Source organism: Microtus oregoni, unplaced genomic scaffold (genome assembly GCF_018167655.1).
Source record: "Microtus oregoni isolate MIOR12 unplaced genomic scaffold, Mior012 000025F_ref0000491, whole genome shotgun sequence".
In the NCBI taxonomy this organism is placed as follows: domain Eukaryota; kingdom Metazoa; phylum Chordata; class Mammalia; order Rodentia; family Cricetidae; genus Microtus; species Microtus oregoni.
The window spans coordinates 1621158-1643125 of NW_024543084.1; positions in this window are offsets into that span (position 1 = coordinate 1621158).

Consider the following 21968-nt stretch of genomic DNA (forward strand, 5'->3'; position numbering starts at 1 on the left):
ATGAAGAAAAAGTGCCAAAGCAAAGTTCATGTTCTGGTAAAATGGGGATTAGCATGACCAGACGGAAAAGTGGTCTGTGATAATAATACATAAGCCAACTGTGTGAAATCTTCAACACTGGGCTGAGAGGCAGCAACAGGGATGATAATTTTGGAGTTGGGAAATGCCATAGTGAACTAATGATAATAGAATTAGCGAAGTACAGATATCAGAATGGATTTGAGTAGAGACACTCAAAGAAGGAAAATCAACTGAGTTGCTAGAGCAGATCTTTCAAAAGGAATTGTGAAGCCTACAGAGATTTCAGTCACCAAATGAATGAAGGAAAAACTATCATTAAAGTATCCGGTAAAATTCAAAGGAAAAATCATGGTGTTGTGGGAAAGGCACATATTGAGGACTCAAGCAAATCTGTTTGGTTGTTTATCAATTTTATGATAATATTTATAACACATAATCTCTTTAAACCTTCATTTCCTCACCTGGAAACGACCCTACCACACAAAGTTGTTTGAAGAAACAAATGAGGAAATACAAACAAAATGCCTGAAAATAAATTTGTATGCAATAATTTTTATTATTAGAGGCCAATTGACTAATGTGGAGTTTCATAATTTTCCAAATCAGCCAAAAGTGTCCTTGTTGCTGCTGTTTGCTGACCTTACCAGGCAAGCTCCAGAAAAAGAAACCATGGGACACATTTGAAGAACACCTTCAATAAAAACTTGGAAAAACACAAGTTATTTTCTGTTCTGTTTCTTGTTGCTGTTCCTTTTCAAAGAAACTACAGTGATGAGAGAAAAATCAGGCAGGACAAACCAATAAGATGAAATTTAATGGACATCTGGATGTTAAAAATGACAAAACTTGTTTCTAGTATTGGTTAGTTTCCCAAGTTTTCTTGGCTGGTGCTTATGCACTTGTTGTAAAGATAAGTGATGCACGTGGGTTAGTTTCTCTACTATGTGCTTTATGTTTATGTAATCATAGGTCTACACATATAGAATGTAGCCTAATAGAAGAGTAAAACTCAAGCCTATATTTGCTTTTGTAAAACTTATATATCCACCTTAATGGAAGACCAATCCCTTCAACGCCTCCAAGTTTAGACACTTTCTTTTACCTAAAACCAATTTTACCTAACCACAGAGTTTCATAAATACCAATGCAATATGTCTCCCTTTTGCACATACCAGGTATAAGAAATAATGCAGAATGTTGACACTTGCATCTGGCTTTTAATTCTTGACACAGGGCTGTGAGAAGCATTTGTATTGTCCACTTTATTACTATAAAATAGTTTGTTGTATAAATGTGCTATCATTTGTACTTTGGGCAACAGATGAATGTTTGAATAAAATAGGAAATACTCTCTCAGTTTTATGTAGACATATTTTCATTTAATTTAATAAAAACCCTTGAGATAAGGACTATAACATGTATGTGTTCAACCTTACAAGAAAACCCAAAGTGAGATCACTAAAAATGTTCAAGCACTCGAGTTGCTCCCTCGTTCAGCATCTACTGTCACAAAAATAAAGCTATCTCCATCCATCGCCAGATGAAGGTTCTATGGTGATATGCAAAATATTCATCAGTATGGCTATAGGATAGGATCATTTCAGGTTCCCTATCTTCAGCTGTCCCAGGAACTAACTGGGGACCTCGCCTTGGGCACCTGGAAGCCCCTCTAGGTCCAAGTCTCTTCCCAACCCTAAGATGGCTCTCTTAATTAAGATATGTGCTTCCCTGCTCCCCTATCCAACCTTCCTTTATCCCAGTCATCCCGTTGCCCCAAATTCTCCCCATCCTACCCTTCTCACTTTTCTCTCCCCATCTCCCCTTACCCCTCTCCCACCCCACCCTTAAGATCCCGATTTTTTGCCTGGCAATCTTGTCTACTTCCCCTACCCAGGAGGATAGCTATATGTTTTTCTTTGGGGTCACCTTCTTATTTAGCTTCTTTAGGATATCAAATTATAGACTCACTGACCTTTATTTATGAAGTCAGGACCAAGAGGGGTGCACCCACCCACGGAGACAGTGGGGCTGATCTATTGGGAGCTCACCAAGGCCAGCTGGACTGTGACCGAAAAAGCAGGGGATAAAACCGGACTCTCTGAATATGGCGGACAATGAGGGCTACTGAGAAGCCAAGGACAATGGCACTGGGTTTTGATCCTACTTCATGTTCTGGCTTTGTGGGAGCCTAGCCAGTTTGGATGTTCACCTTCCTAGACCAGGACGGTGGGGGGAGGACTTTGGACTTTCCACAGGGCAAGGGAACCCTGACTGCTCTTCAGACTTGAGAGGGAGGGGGAGAGGAGTGGGTGGAGGGGGAGAGGAGTGGGGGGACGGGGAGAGGAGTGGGGGGAGGGGGAGAGGAGTGGGAGGCTGGGAGGAGGCGGAAATATTTTTTTCTCAATAAAAAAAAAACAAAAATAAAGCTCTCACTATATATGACAATTGATTAATATCAGAACATATAAGTAACTCAAACAACAAAGAGACAAGAAAAACAAACAATCCATTTTTCAAAATTGGGCCTGAGCCCTGAACACAGAATTCTCAAAAGAAAAAAAAAAAGGCAGGCGGATCTCTGTGAGTTCGTGGCCAGCCTGGTCTACAAGAGCTAGTTCCAGGACAGGCACCAAAGCTACAGAGAAACCCTGTCTCAAAAAACCAAAAAAAAAAAAAAAAAAAAAAAAAAAAAAAAAAAAAAATCTCAAAATTTATCCCTAGAAATTATAGAAATGCAAGTGAGAACAATTTTGAGATCTCATTGTACCCTAGGTGAAATGGAAAAGATCAACAAAACAATCAGTAACAAGTGCTGTATGACGTGTGAGGGAAAAAGGGACTTGCATTCATTATTGGTAGGATTGCCACTAGGGAAATCAGTATGGAAATTTTTCAAAAAATGGGAAGTAAATCTACTGTGTGAAGCTCAACATTCTACTCTACAGAGACTTGCTCAGGCAAATTTATTTTTGCTCTATCCACGACAGCTAGGAAATCGATGCTACACTGTATGAACTGGACATCCAGGACCCACCACAAAATGACTGCTGAACTTGTCTAACGGTGAGATGGTCCTTCAAAAGTTCCTGCTTCATGAAAGAGTCTGCAGACATTCTGCAGGACACAGAAGAAAGTGACTGACAAACTGCCAATATAGGTGAAACTACCTTTGAAATTCCTGCTTCATGGAAAGCCTGCTGAATATGATGGGCCTGCAGGCCGAGGATGGATGCTACAATGTTACAGAACTTTAAATGACTGTCCAGGCAGTGAAATGTCTCTGTCAATTCTAGAGTTTTGGAAGTTGTTTACAATGCACTTTCTGTTTACTTAGGTAGTATTATATCCTTCTGGAGACTTTGATAGAGTTGAAGAAAAGATATTTATAATTATAGCTTTCTTTAGTTATGGTAAAGGATAAAGTAGATATAAATATTGTAACTATAATACTTGCTTGATACCTGTTTTGTTGTATGTAATTTTTTGTGTTAAAGATAAAACCTTTTTTTCATTTAAACAGAAATGGAGGGTGATGTGGGATTCTCTTCTGTATGCTGTGAATACCATTGGTTAATAAAGAAGCTGTTTTGGGCCTGTGATAGGGTAGAGCAGAGCTAGGTGGGGAAAACTAAACTGAATGCTGGGAGAAAAAAAGGCAGAGTCAGGAAGATGCCATGTAGCCATTGCCAGGGACAGACGAAGACATGTGGCAATATAGAGATTAATAGAAATTGATTAAAAATAAAATGTAAGAGTTAGCCAGTAAGAAGCTAGAGCTAATGGGCTAAACAGTGGCTTAATTAATATAATTTTAGTATTTTTTTGGGTCTGAGCCGGGAAACAAACAAGCAGCCTCATTAAAACAAATTGGGTAAGGAAATTAACTAGCAACCTTGTACTACACTCAGAATGCAGTAGTGGCATACATGCCTTCATGGTAACCAACAGGTCTTTAATAGGACTTAAGATCTACTCAACATGAAGGAGATCATGCCTGGTACTAAAAACCTCACCAATGACCCAAAGCTAGTGAAATCAAGGATCTTAAACAAGAACCTACAATTACCTCTTTACTAAACCAGCATAATCCCTAACTATATTCTAAGTATTTCCCTTATACCCACAGATATATATAGTCTTCATCCCTTGTGAAGAAGGGAGTTTTCTGTGAGGTTGTGTCTCCTAGAGATGTCAGATGCACCCGTAGAGTCTCACCAACACAGCTATCTAAACTTGAGGATGACAATAGGGGCTGGAGAGATGGCTCAGTGGTTAAGAGCCCTGGCTGCTCTTCCAGAGGTCCTGAGTTCAATTCCCAGCAACAATATGGTGGCTCACAACCATCTGTACTGAGATCTGGTCCCCTTTCTGGCCTGCAGGCATGCACACAGACAGAATACCGTATACATAATAAGTAAATAAATATAAAATTTTTTTTTAAAAAAGAGGATGGCAATAGACACAAAACCAGGGTGCCTCAACCCTACACCATGAACTAATGAAGCAACTAAAGAATGCTGAGAAACGGAGCAATAGTCTTCCCCAGGGAAAAGCACACTAGTTGCTTGTCCAATACTAAATGCTTAACCCTGAAAACATGTAAGCAAGTAACAGTATATAAGACTGAGCAGGTAGTACTTACATATGTAGGAGTACATATACATACACACACATATATACATACATATATATGTATGTAACAACAATTAATGAAAAGCAAGGCCATTAACTTAGAAAAATAACAAAGAAAAGTATATGGGAAGGTTAGTGATGTTATGCATTCATTCACATGTTTGGTTGGCATATGTACCTTGGCTTTGATGAGCTACTCTAATAGTTTGCCTGTTTTTTATTTGGTTGATTTCAATTTTTTATTGAGTTATAAGAGCTCTTGTATGCAGAGTTCTGGATACAACCCATTTACCAAATGTGTTTTGAATATATATTTTTCAGTTTCCATTGTCTTCACATTATTTTAAAACAGCAGACATTTTAAATTTTAATAAATTCTAAATTATTACCTTTTCTTTTGTGGTATCTGTTTTATATCTTATCTAGGAAATATTTGCCTTGCCAACTTACAGTGTGCTTTTTGCCATCCTTTATTCTAGAATGTTTTTAGTTTGGGATTCTTTTTTTAAGTCTAAAATACATTTCTACTTCATTTAAAAAATGAATTAAGTAATGGGTCAACTTTAGTTTCCAGTACTTTATTGTGTTTGCTTGTACAATATATTGGAAATGCTATGCTCCTCCATAATGTGTGACTGACAACATATGAATCCATCTCTGAAATCACTGTCATGTGCTCTTGGTCTGTGTCTGACATATTATCAAAATCATACTTGCTAATTTCTACAAAGCTGTGACTATGTTTAAAATGAGAAATATGGGTTACTCCATTTATGGTGTTGAGATTGTGTGTTCTAGGTCCTTCTCTAAAGATTTTAATTTTCCATCTTAGTTTTAGAATAACCTTGTTGAAATCTACATGATATCCTAATAAAGTCTATGTATTTTTCTTGTCAGTATACAAACTTGGAAAGAAACAGCATTTTAGAACATCACCTTCTATAGGAACATGATGTGACTCTTCATTTATATCAGGGCCCACTGAATTTTTAAAACTGGGTTGTATTTTCAGCATTAAAATAAAGCAAGTTTTGTTTTATTCATAAAAGCCTCATGTTTGTCAACCTTGTTATAAACTGAATTGCGAAGCACCAATCTATGAGTACAGCTGAGTATCGTTAGGAATCATTTCATTGACTTTTTTTTCTACCATAGTTCTCAGAGCCACCTAGACCCTGATTCTTCCATTCCCCAACACATACCTGATCTGTCATGTTCTCATCCCCACCTGTCCCCAGTCTACACACAAAATCTATTCTGTTTTATTTCTCCTTCCCTGGGAGATCCATTCATCCTCCTTGAGCTCTCCTTGTTACTTAGCCTCTCTGGATCTGTGGACTGTAGCATGTTTATCATTTACTTAACTTATAATATCTACTTATAAGTAAGTACATATCTTGTTTGTCTTTGGGGGTTTGTGTTACCTCACTCAAGAAATTTCTTTTAGTACCATTGATTTGCCTGCAAATTTCATGATGCTGTTTTTTTTTTTAAAAAAAAAAGCTAATTAATACTCCATTGTGTAAATGTACCACATTTTCCTTATCCATGCTTTTGTTGAGGGTCATCTAGGTTATTTCCAGTTTCTTGCTATTATAAAGCAGCTGTACAAATTTAGACTATCACCAACAGTGGAGGAGTATTTCCCTTGCTCTACATCCTTGACAGCATAAGTTGTCACTTGTATGTTTGATATTAGGCATTCTGATAGGTATAAGATGGAATCTCAAAGTATTTTTGATTTGCATTTCTCTAATGGGAAGGAAGATGAACATTTTTTAAGTGTTTCTCATTCATTTGAGATTCCTCTATTGAAAATTCTCTATTTATATCTGTAGCTCATTTTTGATTATATTGTTTGTTAGGGGTTTTTGTATCTAGTTTCTTGAATTCTTTTTGTATTTTGAATGCTAATCCTCTATCAGACGTGGAATTGGAAGAATCTTCCCATTCTGCACATTGTCACTTTGTTTGAGTGGTGGTGTCCTTTGTGATAGAGAATTTTTTCAGTTTCATGAGGTCCCTTTTATTTACTGTTGATTTTAGGGCTTACACTATCTGTATTTTGTTAGAAAAGTGTCTCTTATGTCAATGCATTCAAGGCTGTTTCCCATTTTTTCTCTACCATCAAGTTCAGTGTATTAGATTTTATGCTGAGATCTTTGATCCACTTGGACTTTAGTTTAGTGCAGGTTGATAAATATGACTCTATTTGCATTCTTCTACATGCAGACATCCAGTTAGATCAACACCATTTCTTTGTGTTTTTCTGGTTTCTTTATTAAAAATCAGGTGTCCATAGGTGTGTAGATGTATGTCTGGGTCTTGAATTCAGTTCCTTGGATCAATGTATTATAGGAGGACCCTCTTGTTTGTCCCAGCTGCCTGACTAGCTTAGACCCTAAATAACCACACAAAAACTATATTAATTAAATCACTGCTTGGCCCATTAGCTCTAGCTTCTTATTGGCTAACTCTTATATCTTAATTTAACCCATTTCTAGTAATCTGTGTATCACCATGTGGCAATGGCTTACCTGGTAAAATCCCCAGCATCTGTTTCTGGTGGCTCCATGGTGTCTCTCTAACTCTGCCTCCTTTCTTACAGCATATCATTTAGTTTTCCCTGCCTACCTAAGTTCTGCCCTATAAACAGGCCAAGACAGTTTCATTGTTCATTAAGCAATGAAAGCAACACATAGACAGAAAAACCTCCCATACCAATGTATCTGTTTCGGTTTCTTTTGTTACCATTTTATTTTCTTTCATGTTTTTATTCATTTATTTATTTTATAGCCTCTCCCCATTCTCTTCTTCCAGTCCCTTTCTACTATTCCCCTTTCCCACCCCCAAACCCTTACTCTTCCATTTCTATCCAGGAAAGGGTAGGTCTCCTATGAATAAAACATGGCATATCAAGTTGCAGTAAGACTAAGCACCTCCCCATGAACTAAGGCTAGGCAAGGGACCCAGAATGAGAAGTAAGACACCAAAAGTCAGCAAAAGAATTAGAGATAAGCCCTATTCCCACTTTCAGTATTCCCATAAGTGAACCAAGCTAAATTGTCTGTTTTTTTGGCAGTACCATGCAGTTCTTATTATTATAGCTCTGTAGTACAGCTTGAAATCAGGGATACTGATACTTTGGAAGTTCTTTTACTGTTCAGGATTGTTTTAACTATCCTGAGTTTCTTATTTTACTATAATAAATTGAATATTGTTCTTTCAAGGTCAGTAAAGATTTGCATTTGAATTTTGATGGCAATTGCATTGAATCAATAAATTGCTGTTGGTAGGAGGGCCATTTTTATTTACTATGTTGATCCTACCATTCAATGAACATGGGAAATTCTTCCTACTTCTTATCTCTTCTTCAATTTCTTTCTTCAAATTCTTGACATTTTCATCATACAAGTCTTTCACTTGTGTGGTTATAGTTACCCTAAAATATTTTATATTTTTATTACTATTGTGAAGAGTGTTTTTCCATGATTTTTTTATCTGTCTGCCATTTGTATTTAGGAGACCTTTTGATTGTTTTATAGCTAATCCTGTATTAGTCACTTCACAGAAGGTGTGTATCAGCTGTAGGAGATCTGTGCTAGAATTTTTGAGGTTAATTGTATATAGTATCTGCAAATAATGATATTTTGATTTCTTCTTTTAAAAAAAAATAAAAACCTGGGTTTCTTTTGGTTGGGAGACTTTTAATGAATGCTTCTATTTCCTTGGTGATTATAGATCTATTTAAATTTTTTATATAATCTTGATTTAACTTTGGTGAGGGGTATCTATTGGAGAAATTATCCATTTTTTTAGATTATTTTCAATTTTGTGTAAGAGAGGTTTTGAAAGTATGACCTAATGATTCTTTGGACTTCCTTGGTGCCTGTTGTTTTGTCTCCTTTTTTGCTTCTGATTTTGTTAATTTGGAAATTCTGTCTTGGTCTTTTAGTTAGTTTGGATAAAGGTTTATCTATCTTGCTGATTTTCTCAACAAACCAACTCTTTGTTTCATTGATACTTTTTATTATTCTCTTTGTTTCTATTTTATTGATTTCTGTTGGGCTAAAATTTTCTTGGGGCCTGAACCTCAAGGCCTATAGGACAGGGAAAAAAAAGGCCTGACTTGAGTTCAGGGCCTATACGTCAAGGCCTATAGGACAGAGAAAAGCTTGGCTCAAGTATGAGTGAGTATGAGACAGCAAAAACTTGGTAGACACCCCTCTAGCCAGAAGGAGGGTTTGGCTGCCTCTCATTGGCTAAAGTAATGGGTGTCACTTACTCTTTATAAGTGGCCACTCACAGTAATAACCTGAGTTCCTGCTTTGACTTGACTCCCTATCATGTCTGATTTTCCTGTGACTTGGGGCTGTGGGAATAGGAGAATAGCACATTCACCCTTCCCTGGAAAATAAGGAGGCTCAAGGAAGCCTAACAATTTCTACCCTCAGTTTGATTATTTCCTGCCCTCTATACCTCTTGGGGGTGTTCAGTTTTTTTTTTTTTCTAGAGCTTTCGGGTATGCTTTGAAGTTCCTAGTATGAGATCTCTCCAATCTTTTTATCCAAGCACTTAGTGCTAGAACTTTCCTTTTAGCATCACTTTCATTGTATCCCTTATGTTTGGGTATGTTGTATATCCATTTTCAATGAATTCTACAAAGTCTTTGATTTCTTTATTTATTTCTGTAGGACAAAGTTTTCATTCAGTAGAGAGTTGTTCAGTTTCTATGAGTTTGCTATCTTTCTGTTGTTGCTTGAAACCTAGCTTTAATCCATGGTTATCTGTTAGGATGCAGGTGGTTATTTCAATTTTCTTGTATCTGTTGATATTTACTTTGAGATTAAGTATAGGTGGGCAGCCTAACTGGATCTCTGAACCTTTTGTGACCTCTTGTAGCACAGGGGGTCTCCAGTTGAGTTTGGTTTCAATTGTTTCCATTCTAACTTACTTTGTTTTGTTTTGTCAAGGTCAAGAATTGAATCCATGGTCATGTACGTGATAGCCATGTGTTTTATCACTATAGTTTAATCCTCATTCTTATTTTTGTATTTCATTTTTAAGACAGGGTACAGATAATGCCCAGGCTGGATTTGACCTCATTCCAAGGCAGTTTGGGTAGTTTTTTCTTTTTATTTCCTGGTGTGCATGATGTGTTTATATACCTGTATGTAACAGGAAGGTCCCACTTGTTCATCCTGCTGCCCAGTTCCCAGTCGCCCCACTAGCTTAGCCCTGAAATAACTACACAGAAATTGTATTAGTTAACTCACCACTTGGCTCATTAGCTCTAACTTCTTATTGGCTAACTCTTACAACTTAGTTTAACCCATTTCTGTTCATCTGTGTATTGCCACATGGCAGTGGCTTACCAGGTAAAATTCCCAGTGTCTATCTCTGGTGGATCTATGGCATCTTCCTGACTCTCCTTTCTTCCTCCCAGAATTCAGTTCTGTCTTCTTCACCTACCTAAGTTCTGTCCTATCAGGCCAAGGCAGTTTGTTTATTCATTAACCAACACAAACAACACACAGAGGGGACTCCCAAATCACAGGTGGGCACATATGCAGGGTGTAAAAACCTGTATTTACTTGTGTGTATAGTGACCTACAGCTGATGTCAGGCATAATGTTTCCTCACTCTTCCACCTTGTGTCACTGTGGCAGGCTCTCTCAGTCAAAACTAAAGCTCCCAAGAAGACAGTTTCAGTCTCACTGGCCAGCCTGCTCTGAGATCTTTAGTCCCCCTCCCTCCAAGGCTAGAATGACAAGAGGGCTACTATCCCAACTCAAAAATTTTTGTGAGTTCTAAGATGCGAGCCCATTCTCAAGCTTTACTAGCAAGCAGTTAATGACTGATCCATCTCTTCATCCCAATTCTGGTATTTTTATATACAGAAAAACAATTTTTTTTCATTTTTGTAAAGTTAAATTTATTCATCATTCCCTTTAAACATTTTAAGAAAATCATTTAACCTACAGAGGAGGCCATTTATATTAATTATATTTATATCTACAGAGGGAAGTCATTTATATCTTCCATCCAGTGTCATGTATTTCTTATTTGTCCTTTCTCTCCCTAGGACTTATTTTCTTATGATTAAATAGGATTTGCTAAATTAATCTTTCTCTAAATCTGAAAGAAGTTGAGAATGATGGTGAGCTTTAGCCTGAGAATCCTCCTTACTTTTCCCCCAGGGTTAAGAGATGCTTATTGTATGATATGATGAGTATGGTGAAGGAGCTAATGGCCATAGCCATTACATATGGTATGGTTACTAATGCCCTTATCACTTGAGGTGCAATTGTCCCCAGTCTTACTAATAAAATAATATCATCTTTTATTTTAAATGATGTAATCAAAACACATCTAACATATGTTTTAATTGTTTTAATTAGCTAGAACTACTTTAAAAAATCAAGAATTTAAATACAAACAGTCTCTTGGTCTTGCCAAATAGCTTTTCTAGTTTTCAAGAGCTCCCAAACAGACCTAGTTGAGTCCAGGACAACGTGATTGCTATGTATTCTCATGGGATTAGCATAGACTATGCTAATTCTAAGTGTGACCTAAATAAAGTTGATTCAATTATTTAATAACACTAGTGTGTTGATATAGCTTTAATCTAGTAAAGGCACAAACAATTGAACAAATTCTTTTGGCCTTATTACTCCCATCAAATTTCAACACAAAAAAGTAGAGCAATAGAGGAGAATGACAATATATGAGCATCTGACTTTTTCCAAAGTTTCAAACAAATAATAAATTTTAGTGCAAAGGTTGATTTCTATACCAAATGTGGGAGTTTTCATAGCTCAGGACCCTAAATCCTTAGAGCTACAGAAATCCCAAATATAGCATCCTTTCTACAATTAGCATTTTCTATTTCTAATCCTAATAAGTTTCTGCTCTGATAAAAATATGGAGATTCATAAAAACTAGTTCCTAAGATCAGATGATTTCATAGGCCACAATAGTTTGAACTCCAAGTTCAGGATAGGGATTTTAGAAATCTCCAATCTATAATCAACTTATCCTAAGTTTTATCAAAATAAAAACATTTGCGAAGGAAATGAATTGACTGGGAGATCGTCTGGAATTTCCCCTTTGTCACCTTCATCTAAAGCAAACAAAACAATATCCCTGTGACTTTGAGAGGCACAAGTAAAACTTGTATAGAAATGTAACTGACTTCTTAATGACTAGATGTTTTCATTATATGTTAAACTTTTAAACTATAAATACACCTTTCATGTTAGAGCCTTGACATCAAGACACTCAGGAGAATTTCATTGTTCCTGTTCAGAGAATATCTTTTGGTAAAAGACCCCCACAGAATGTTAAAGGACCATCTAGTGACCAAGTAAATCATCCAAGAACTCTTCAAAGCTATCCATCTGTGTGCTTGGTTCAGATTCCACCAGAGCAAACGGGGCATTAGAAATGGAGAAGCATTTCATCTACAGATACTACAATTTGACTTGTTATGTTAAATCATGTTTAATAAAGGCATTTTATTTAAGACATTTAAACAATAAACTGAGCGATAAAAGAGAACATTTATGCAATACTTCAATACCCCCCCCCCTCTTTTTAGAGTAAAACCTACATCATTTCCAAGGTTGGACTACTACAGACTGTGACATCACCAGAGTCCATCAGGTGTTTTCCTGAACACTTATTTCTCCATGCTTGGCCTAGAAGACAGCAGTTCTTTTCCAAGCCAAATGCTCAGATTTGGCTTTAAAACCGTGGTTATAATCAGGTCATCAGTGGGAACTCTGACAGTGGAAGTAAAATTGGGTTGTGGTGCATTGTAAGTGGTTAATTTAAGTCTTTTCTAGTGGGCTAATAATATCTTTTGGATCTAAAAATAAAGTCATTTACACATTTTTTTTTAAATAGCAAACAAGCGTCCATAATTCTGATCACCTGCATAGCATCTCAGAGTAATGGCAATGTTAAATAACTTTTAAAATCCCCAGTTAAGGTCCCCCTGGCACACTCAAGCCGAAACATTCGGGATAAATGGAAGAGATTCTAATAAGTTTAAATCATGGTGTCCTACACATGCTCAGAACCTATCACTTCCAAATTTGAACACATATAAAAATTCAAAGAGCTTCAATTATTTTAACTAGCCATGTGCAGTGCAGAGAGAGATTTCACATTGCTGTAGTGCCTGGCATTTTTTACGTACTTCGGCCTGGAAGCGGGTCAAGCAACATCCTGTCAGGACACAGGGGCTTAGCTGAACTCATCAGAAGTAGAAAAAAAAAATGCCTTAAAAACAGATTATTTTTCTTAATTAGAAAATTTGGAAAATGAGCATCTTACAAAATAAATTAAGTAAATTTTCCATGAAAACTGAAGCTTTCATGAAGGCCCGAAAAGAAAGATCAAAATAGCAGTTGGAAGCAGGGAAAGAAAAAAAAAAGTGGTTTTCAAAGCAGTGCAAGATAGAAGCATCACAAGTTTAAAGAAAGGCAAGAAAGCTTTCAAAGCACAACAGGCAGATCCATGCACTGCCATGACGGATTGTTGATATCCCAGACATTTCTCTCACTGTTTTGCTGCTTTCACTGACCTAGCGAAGCTGACTTCCTGGTCCCTTCATGGAGAAAACTGATGGTACAGCATCATGTTTCACAAATATTCAGAGGCCATTCTTTCTATGTCCCCTTTGTTAGACTCTGGGAGAGGGTGTGCACTTTGACATTTTCCACATCTCAGAGTTCACGATCAACATACAAATCCATAAAGAGCCCCAAAAATTATATCTGCACCATCGGGCTTTTGAAACATGGCCTTTCTTCGGCATCTTCCATCTTTTCAGCCAAGCAAAAAGTTCTGGTCTCCTTTGTTGCCTTTGGGTATCCACGTACTCTAGACTTGGCACTGCCCAGGGAGCTGGACACTCTTCATAATTTTGTGTCACTGGAAACATAATGTCCTATAGTTAGTAAGGGGAGAGGGGGAGAGAGGAAAAAAATGAAAGCAAAAAGCCTGAAGGCACTAGAATAATTAAGGCAAGGCAGTGACAGCTGTGGCAGGTCCCGGGCAGAACTGGCTCCACTGAGCTGAATTAATGACATCAACAGCCCAGTATCTCCATTAACACTTGATCATTAATTATTACCCTCTGACAGTAAGAGCCCAAACCTTGTTAGGAGTGGTCTGTTATTAATCTACCTTACCTGCCCTCCACACTGACACCTCAGTGCAGTTAGTGGAGTTCGTTTCAGTCCTTGGGTTTTGTTGCTTTTTTTTTTTTAACTTCAACTATTGTTTAGTTTGCCTCAGTAAAGAGTGATGGCCAACAAAGATCATAAAGTCTGCTTTGAGCGACTAGGTTTCCTGCTCTTTCACTTAAGGCGGGGGTGGGCCATATACCTGGATAAGCTGCAATGATGATTTTTCTCTATCCAGCTGAGAAGGGTCAGAAGACAGTTTAGTTGAAGAAGTGTAGAAGGTAGTAAAGATGTAAAGTATTTACCACTGTCCTCTTATCTGCCCCCTTTGGGGACAAAATATTCCTCAGAGATTCCCTCACAGTCTCATCCATGGAACTCTGGGCACTGGGCATGTGTCTTTTCAATTTCCAAAACTGTTCGCTTAAATTGCTTTCAGGAGCCAGGGAGATTGCTCATTAGTTAACAATGCTCATTATGACAGCTGTAGGACCTAAATTCAACCCCTCTCCTCCCTGCACCCAACTCATAGTGTAAGAAGAGAACAGATCCTCTGCCCTCCATGCTTGCTCTGGCACTCATGCACACAGACACACACACAGACACACACACACACACACACACACAGACACACACACACACACACCACCACCACCACAAACATCACCATAATCACCATCATCATCATCACAACAATCAATAAATTTTTAAATTCTCCCAAAATGTAGGGATGTTCAAATTTATCTGTATTGCACCAAATATTTCCTTGGCCAAATTCTGATCATCCTGAAGAAAAGATGCATTCTTTTAGTTTTATAGGGAAGATTAGTTGAATTTTGTCTTATAAAAATTAAGGATTTGGTGAACATTTTCACCAGACTATTTCTGGGAAAAAGCTCAGCACTTCAAGATTAAAGTCACACTTTTGAGCACTTAATATACACAGGGAGATAGCAATAGACACAGAACAAATATCTATGGAATTCCAGAAGGATTGGGAAGTTCATAAATCAAATAGCCTCTTAATATTGAGCAATACCAAGATCTGTCCTTTCAGCATAGCTTCAGTGCATTTTACTCACTGAAAAATAGAACTGGGGACCGCAAGCCCGAGCTCCTGAGTTAAGTGTGCTCCTCACAGCCCCAGACAGTATAGCGGTGGCGTGATCATTAACCTTTACCAAAGACTTCATAGAAGTCCAGTACATTAATTTGCTGATTGTTCTTTTCCTGCTAAAGACATACTCCAGAGTTCACTTCCTCATCATAAACATAGCCACAGTATAACTTAATAGAGTGTCTGCTCCAGCTAATGGTCCTGGAATGCACCGAGAAGACCCCAGAGCTTCTAGGAGCAGATAACATGCTTCCCAGACTTCATCAAGAATCTGTGTATAAAGAAAAGATGGTGTGAGCAGAGCAGACCACATTTCTGCCCATTCTCTCTCCCATAAGGCAGGACAGATTCTAAGGAGCAGTTGTAAGACTTTTTCCTAGAACGTGTGTAAGAAAAGCAAAGAATTCAAATTAATACATATTCTATTCACTAAGAATATGACACTTCGTTATACCAGGGAGGCTAAATGCTTGCTTTCCCACTCACAATGCCAGCCCTAAATCCAGCTCCTCTCTCTTGTCTGTGTTTACAATACCATGGAGATAGTCCTGTACAAGACCCTCCTGAGTCCATCCATGTGTGACTGTGGTTCAGTGAGTCCCCTCTTTGGAATCCATCACTTAGGAATCACCTGAGTCGGAAATGACTGCATGTGGAATAAAGCCATTGATTAATATCTGCACTGGCTATCCAAAATAATAAAACTGTAAAATGGGAGGGGGTGGTTTAACTCGGATCCCTAATTCTCTCATTTAGGAAAACAAAAGCTAGAAAAAAAAGTGAAGAGCACAATGTCTTGAAAATATAAAGTTGAGACACCTGTTGAGTAGCATAAATCTTCATAGCTAATCTAGAGAGGTGATAGAGATGCAAGAATGAACAAATAACCACATTAAGTAGCATTTAGCAAACATGCAGCAAATATTATTTGACATTCGAGGAAGTTCTGTGAAGAAAGAAGAAAGTACGGTTGCTATCTGTGCACCATTTCCTTTGTTCCTTAGAGCAATGGCCATTTGTGCTTCAGTCTTTCTCATCAATGGACAGAGTAACTCTGCTCTCTGCAGCTTTCTCCACGGTGGACACTTTGTACTGATTCTCAGGATTTATCCTGACTTCACTTCTTTTCAGTCATCTGCTGATGCCCCTACAGCCTCCCGGCCAGCATCCCAAACACTCCATTCCTCTCCACACAGATAGGTTTTGTCTCTCAAATGTTCACTTGTTTTTACTAAATTTCTTGTAACTTCATTCAAGCTTTCCCTGGTTTATCATTCTAAAAGATGTCAAGGTAAAAATATATAATTTTAAACTTTTTTCCCATATAGTTTGTTTCCATAATAGTAACATTGAATTGGTTTGGATTATTCTATCAAACTTACATTAATTGGTTATGAGTACTCCCTATTACCACCACACAGTTTCTGTCATTTGTACATTCTTGGAGTGTCCCTAGTTCCTAAAGCACTTTGTGACACCCAATCTCACATCAGAATCTTTAGTTAGAGGTACCAGTTTTCCAGAATATTAAGACTACATCCAACCAAGTCATGTTTGAAAATTCTTAGCAAAAAAAGAATTACTGAACACAGGCCATTGCTGAAAACGTTGATGATACAGCAAAAGTCACCACTTTCCACATGGGCAATCCTTAAAGAAAAGGTCACGTATTAAACACCATCCTTTGATATTTTTTATTAAATATTTTCCTGAATTTTCTTCATCTTTTGACACACTCACAATCATCTTTTAAAGAATTAAAGTCTTGCAATTTGATTCTCTCATTTTAACATTTACCAGGAATAACAGAGAAGATATTGTTTGACATTGAATTTCTGTTAACCATGTCCTCCCCTGGAGCATAGTCGCGCACATTGTTGCCGAGCTAACATAATGGGGAATATGTTCAAAGAAGGCTGTGTTTCAAGCCAGATGGTTTATCTGCTGAAACAATTCTCCCAGTAGAGAAATCGTGGCTGCACAGTTGCGGTAGTGTTCATAAGCCCAGTGCAGTAGATTCATTTGGCACCCACATTTTGGAGTCAAACAAAAGTACGGTTTGTGTGAATCGCAGACTCAGATATTCATGAGTGAGGAGGAGTTCTCTGAGCTGTGTGTTGTGCATTATTGTAAAGACTGGGAGGTGTTCACATCACAAACAAAATATGGAAATAGGATAGAATTTTCAAGTATATGTTAATAGTTTCACATATATGGGGAGAAGGGGAGATGTTGCTAGGATAGATGCCATAGAAATGACCATGGTCTGGCTTAAGAGCCAAATTGTCACTACTTATATAGGAAGCTAACATATTACCAAAATTTAGGCCTACTTTACCCACTGAAGTAAAAAAGATTCAATACTTATGGTGTCTTGGGCAAAGGGGAACCGTGGCCTCAGAATAATGGGGAATGACTCAAAGCAGTCAGCAATGCTGCCACGTACTTCTCACCTCTCCACAACCTTAAGCAATGCCTTGATGGCTCATTGAACTGGCTTCTCTAGCCCACAATGATCTTCAGATGTGCTGTGATGCACGTTGGGAATCTTATCTCAGAAAAGAGTCACTGCCCTCATTTTAAAAATAAAACAGAATAGTTTGAGAACTCCAACAGGGGGTTGCCATGCCCTGGAATGTCTCTAGCATGTAGAGGGATGGGAAAATCCCTGAGATTCCAGAGATTAAAAAATAGTACATGGGAGGTTCTATATAAAGAAATTCTTGGGTATGTTAGGGAAGTTGGCACCAGCCTTGCAGGTCTCTCCCTCAGAGACTATTTTTGTTTGAGTTAGCAAGAAGGCAAGTGCCAGAATGGACATACATGGATGTGCCCTTCTGTACTTAAAGAACCCATTGGGTATTAATGACAGTTTACTTGGAAAATAAAATACTTTTAACATTCATGATTCTCCACTAATTTATCTTTATATACATATAGCTATAGATGTATATAAGACATATCTTATATCTCATTTGTTTTATTTAAACAAACTATGCTATCTACTTCAAAACTTTGGGAAGAAAATGACATGTATTTTTTAAATTCTGAATCCACAAAGTGAGGTTTAATTTAAAGTTACACTTTAATTAACTCATACAAATGCAATTTGTGCTCTATAATAACCATAACATAAGAAAGGAATGAAATAAAGAAAATACATAAAGCTCAATATCCTAAAATTTACAGGTTATTTAGAACACCATAAAACCCTGTAAACACCTACATATCAGTGTTTAACTGGTAGGAGGCATCCAGATCAGAATCCAAACAAATGATGGAAACAGGAGCCAAGATGAAAATCTTTATGTCACTGTTTCCAAAACAGTACCTGGGGAATTCATATAGAACTATAAATGCCCATCATGACCTGTATCTCTTGGGGCTCAAGGGATACTAAACACTGGCTTTCCTCTGTAGTCTCCTACACACCGCATCTTGATTTTTCTGAGGAAGGACTTGCTGAGCTGACATTCAATGCAGCCATTTGAGATGCTCAAACTAACACAATTGTGGGGATCCTTAAGTAGCTGCTCTGGGACTGGTTCTCATTTTTCTACTTTTCTTCGTGTCCTTTTATGAATATCCTCAACTAACAGCAGACAGACCATGGGACATTGCAACAACAAAACCAATTACATTCATAAGAAAACTTTTGTGAAGATTTCGTAAACAATCTAAGGCTATGATTTGTGACTCCCCTCTGTATGCTCTGAATATGCTTTATTATCATGTGTTAATAAAGAAGCTACTTCAGCCTTTGTCAGGGCAGAATAAAGTAAGGCAAGAAATCCATACTGCAATATATAGAGAGATTAGGCAGAATCAGGAAGATGCCATGTAGCAGAAACAGATGCCAGAACCTTACCAGTAGACCACATATAAATATAAATGGGTTAATTTAAGGTGTAAGAGTTAACTAGGAATATGCCTAAGCTATTGCCCAAACAGTGTTGTAATTAATATAGTTTCTATGTGATTACTTGGGTCTGGACAGCTGGGAAACAAAAAAACAGTCTCTGTTTACAAACTGGCACCCACCTTCTGCGGTATGGATCTACATTAGATCTAAAAAACAAGGGAAAAGGGGAGGGGAAGATTTCTTGTGGACACACAAAAACAGGAGTCAAGTATAGCTTCTTGGTAGTCACATATGTTCAGATAGTCTGTTTGCTGGCACTGAGCAGAGGCACAGCTCCTTTAAGAGAAGGCTTCCTGGCTCAGTATTAACAACAAAAACTACATGGCTTCTTTAAAAGACAGCTGCTCTTGCTTTTTTGGGAGGTCCTGCACTTAAATAAGGTTTGTGACCAGCATGCTATGGGTTGTTTAATGGCAATATAGACCCACTACATCCCTGGAATCGGGACAATGAGCATGACTAGCAGAGGCACTGAACATATCTCTGCCATGTTGGATGGGGTGAAGCCAACAGACAAGACTGCAGGGCTGGTCCTAAACATGCCCATTTAGCATTAAAAAAAGGAAAGGCACTCCTTATCAGAAAATTATTACAGATACGCAATAGGGAAGATTCAAACAAAAATAAACCTCTGAACAAGTCATACTGTGTTTTTAAAAATGTATGAAGGTTTGGAAGAGAAAGAGAATATAGATAGTAATAAAAAAGTAAATGGTTTAAAAAAATAAGTCTTTAAAGAGACAGTAAAAGCAATATAAAAGAGAACAAACAGTCGTAAAGTAAAGAAAAATAAGCCACATAAACATGGAATATGTACAGAGAATCTAGATTATGCATTTTATTGTGTTTCTTTGAATTTTTTGCTGCAGAGAGACATTTGTTTCTGGGGGCTGCTAAGCTAAATCAACATATTTATTTTAAAGTTAACTTGACTTCAAAATTTGAGTCTAAAGATATGTTACTTTGGGAAAGGAGGCCTGATTTTGTTTCCACAGAAGATGAGCACCTGTGGATTCCTTCTAGGATAATGTGGTTTTATTGAACAAGACCCTTTGAAAGGTCTCCACAAACCCTAAAAATACTTCATCCAGCAAACAGCAGGAAGCAGTTTAGAGAAAACTATGCCTAAATTCTCAAGATGATTGTTTATAATTGTTTGTTTCCATTTTAAAAAGTTGATTATAAATGGTTAATGGTCACAGTCAAGGTCTTTCTAAAGAAAAAATAAGGGGGATATGACATATAGAGATGAATGCTTTACATTGGTATGGACTTTGGTCTATTGATAAAAGCATAAGATCAATTTGCTACACTATACATATGTATTTATGTTCTTGTTTAAGGTATTGTACAGCTTATTTAAAAATGTAATGTATGGTTAAGAAATACAGATGAATAGATAGGCATCTATAATAGTCAAACTTATAGTCATGGTAGTTAGGTTTTCTAGATGTACAGAGATATAGTTCAGATGTATAGGTATTCTTCAAATCTTTCAAAGACGTACAGAACATGGCTGATGTGAGATTCCCCTCTATATGCTATGAATATCTTTGGTTAATAAAGAAACTGATTTGGGCCTATAGCAGAACTAGGTCAGGAAAACTAAACGGAATGCTGGGAGAAAGAGGGTAGAGTCAGAGAGAAGCTATGTAACCCCCCACCCAAGACAGACACTGAGAACTTTATCCAGTAAGCCACAGTCACGTGGTGATACACAGATTAATGGAGATGGGTTAAATTAAGATATAAGAGTTAGCCAGTAAGAAGCTAGAGCTAATGGGCCAAGCGGTGATTTAAATAATATGGTTTCTGTGTGATTGTTTTGGGGCTAAATGTGGGAACCAACAAGCGGCCTCCATACAACACATGGCATTTAAAATGTTTTAAGAATTTGGACTTTTCTCAACAGGAAGACATGTCTGCTTCTGGCAGCACCAATTCACAAAGAATGATGGGCATTGAGGAGGTTCCTTATGGAGTTTGCTAGGCATTTGGGCAAGAAACTGTTCTTGCCTGTACTGCTTTATGGTATGCTGTATGAACTGGACCTTCAGGACCCACAGAGAAGTAACTGCTGAACTCTCCAAAAGACAAGATAGCCCTTCAAATTTCCTGCTTTATGGAAAAGTCTGCCAGATAGTATTTGCCTGTAAGCTGAAGATGGATGCCCCAACATTACAGAAGAACTTTAGGTGATTATCCAGGTAGTGAGAGGTCTTCTACAATTTTAGAGTTTTGGAAGTTGCTTACAATGCATTTCCTGTTTACTTAGGTAATATTATATCCTTCTGGAGTTTTTGAAGATTTGAAAATAGAGAGTTATAGTTTTCCTTCGTTATAATAAAATATAGATTAGATATAAAGGTTTAGATTCACAAGATAGGAGAGATGATAGAGTATTTTCCTTAATTTGTCAAATGTAAATGAACTAAATATTATAAATATAATTCTTGCTTGATACCTGTTTTGTTATATGTAATTCTACTGTGGTAAAGTTAAAACCTTCCTTTTTATTCAGACAGAAAATGGAAGATGATATGGGACTCCCCTCTATATGGGCAGAATGCGTTTTATTACCATTGGTTAAAAAAGAAGCTGCTTCAACCTATGCAGGGCAAAATAAAGTCAGGATGGAAATCCAAACAGAGATTATAGAGGGAGTGGGCAGAGTCAGGGAAATGCCATGTAGCTGCCAAAGGAGACAGATGCTTGAACCTTACCAGTAGGCCACAGCCTTGTAGTGACACACAGATTAATAGAATTGGGTTAATTTAAGATGTAAGAGTTAGTTAATAAGAATCCTGAGCTAATAGGCCAAACAGAGTTGTAATTAATATAGCTTCTCTGTGATTATTTGGGTCTGGGTTATTGGGAAACAAAAAAGCAGTCTCTGTTTACAAGACTATGTATCTTAATTCAAGGAAAAACCCTTACAGTCAGATATCTAATGCAGTCATTTTTTTTCTGAATGATTAATACCATATATCATTTAAGTGCAAATTCCTGAATACCAAGAGAGCTGCCGAGTGCTGAGTGCCTAAGTACACCATTGGGATGGTTTCCTCATTTACATTAGACC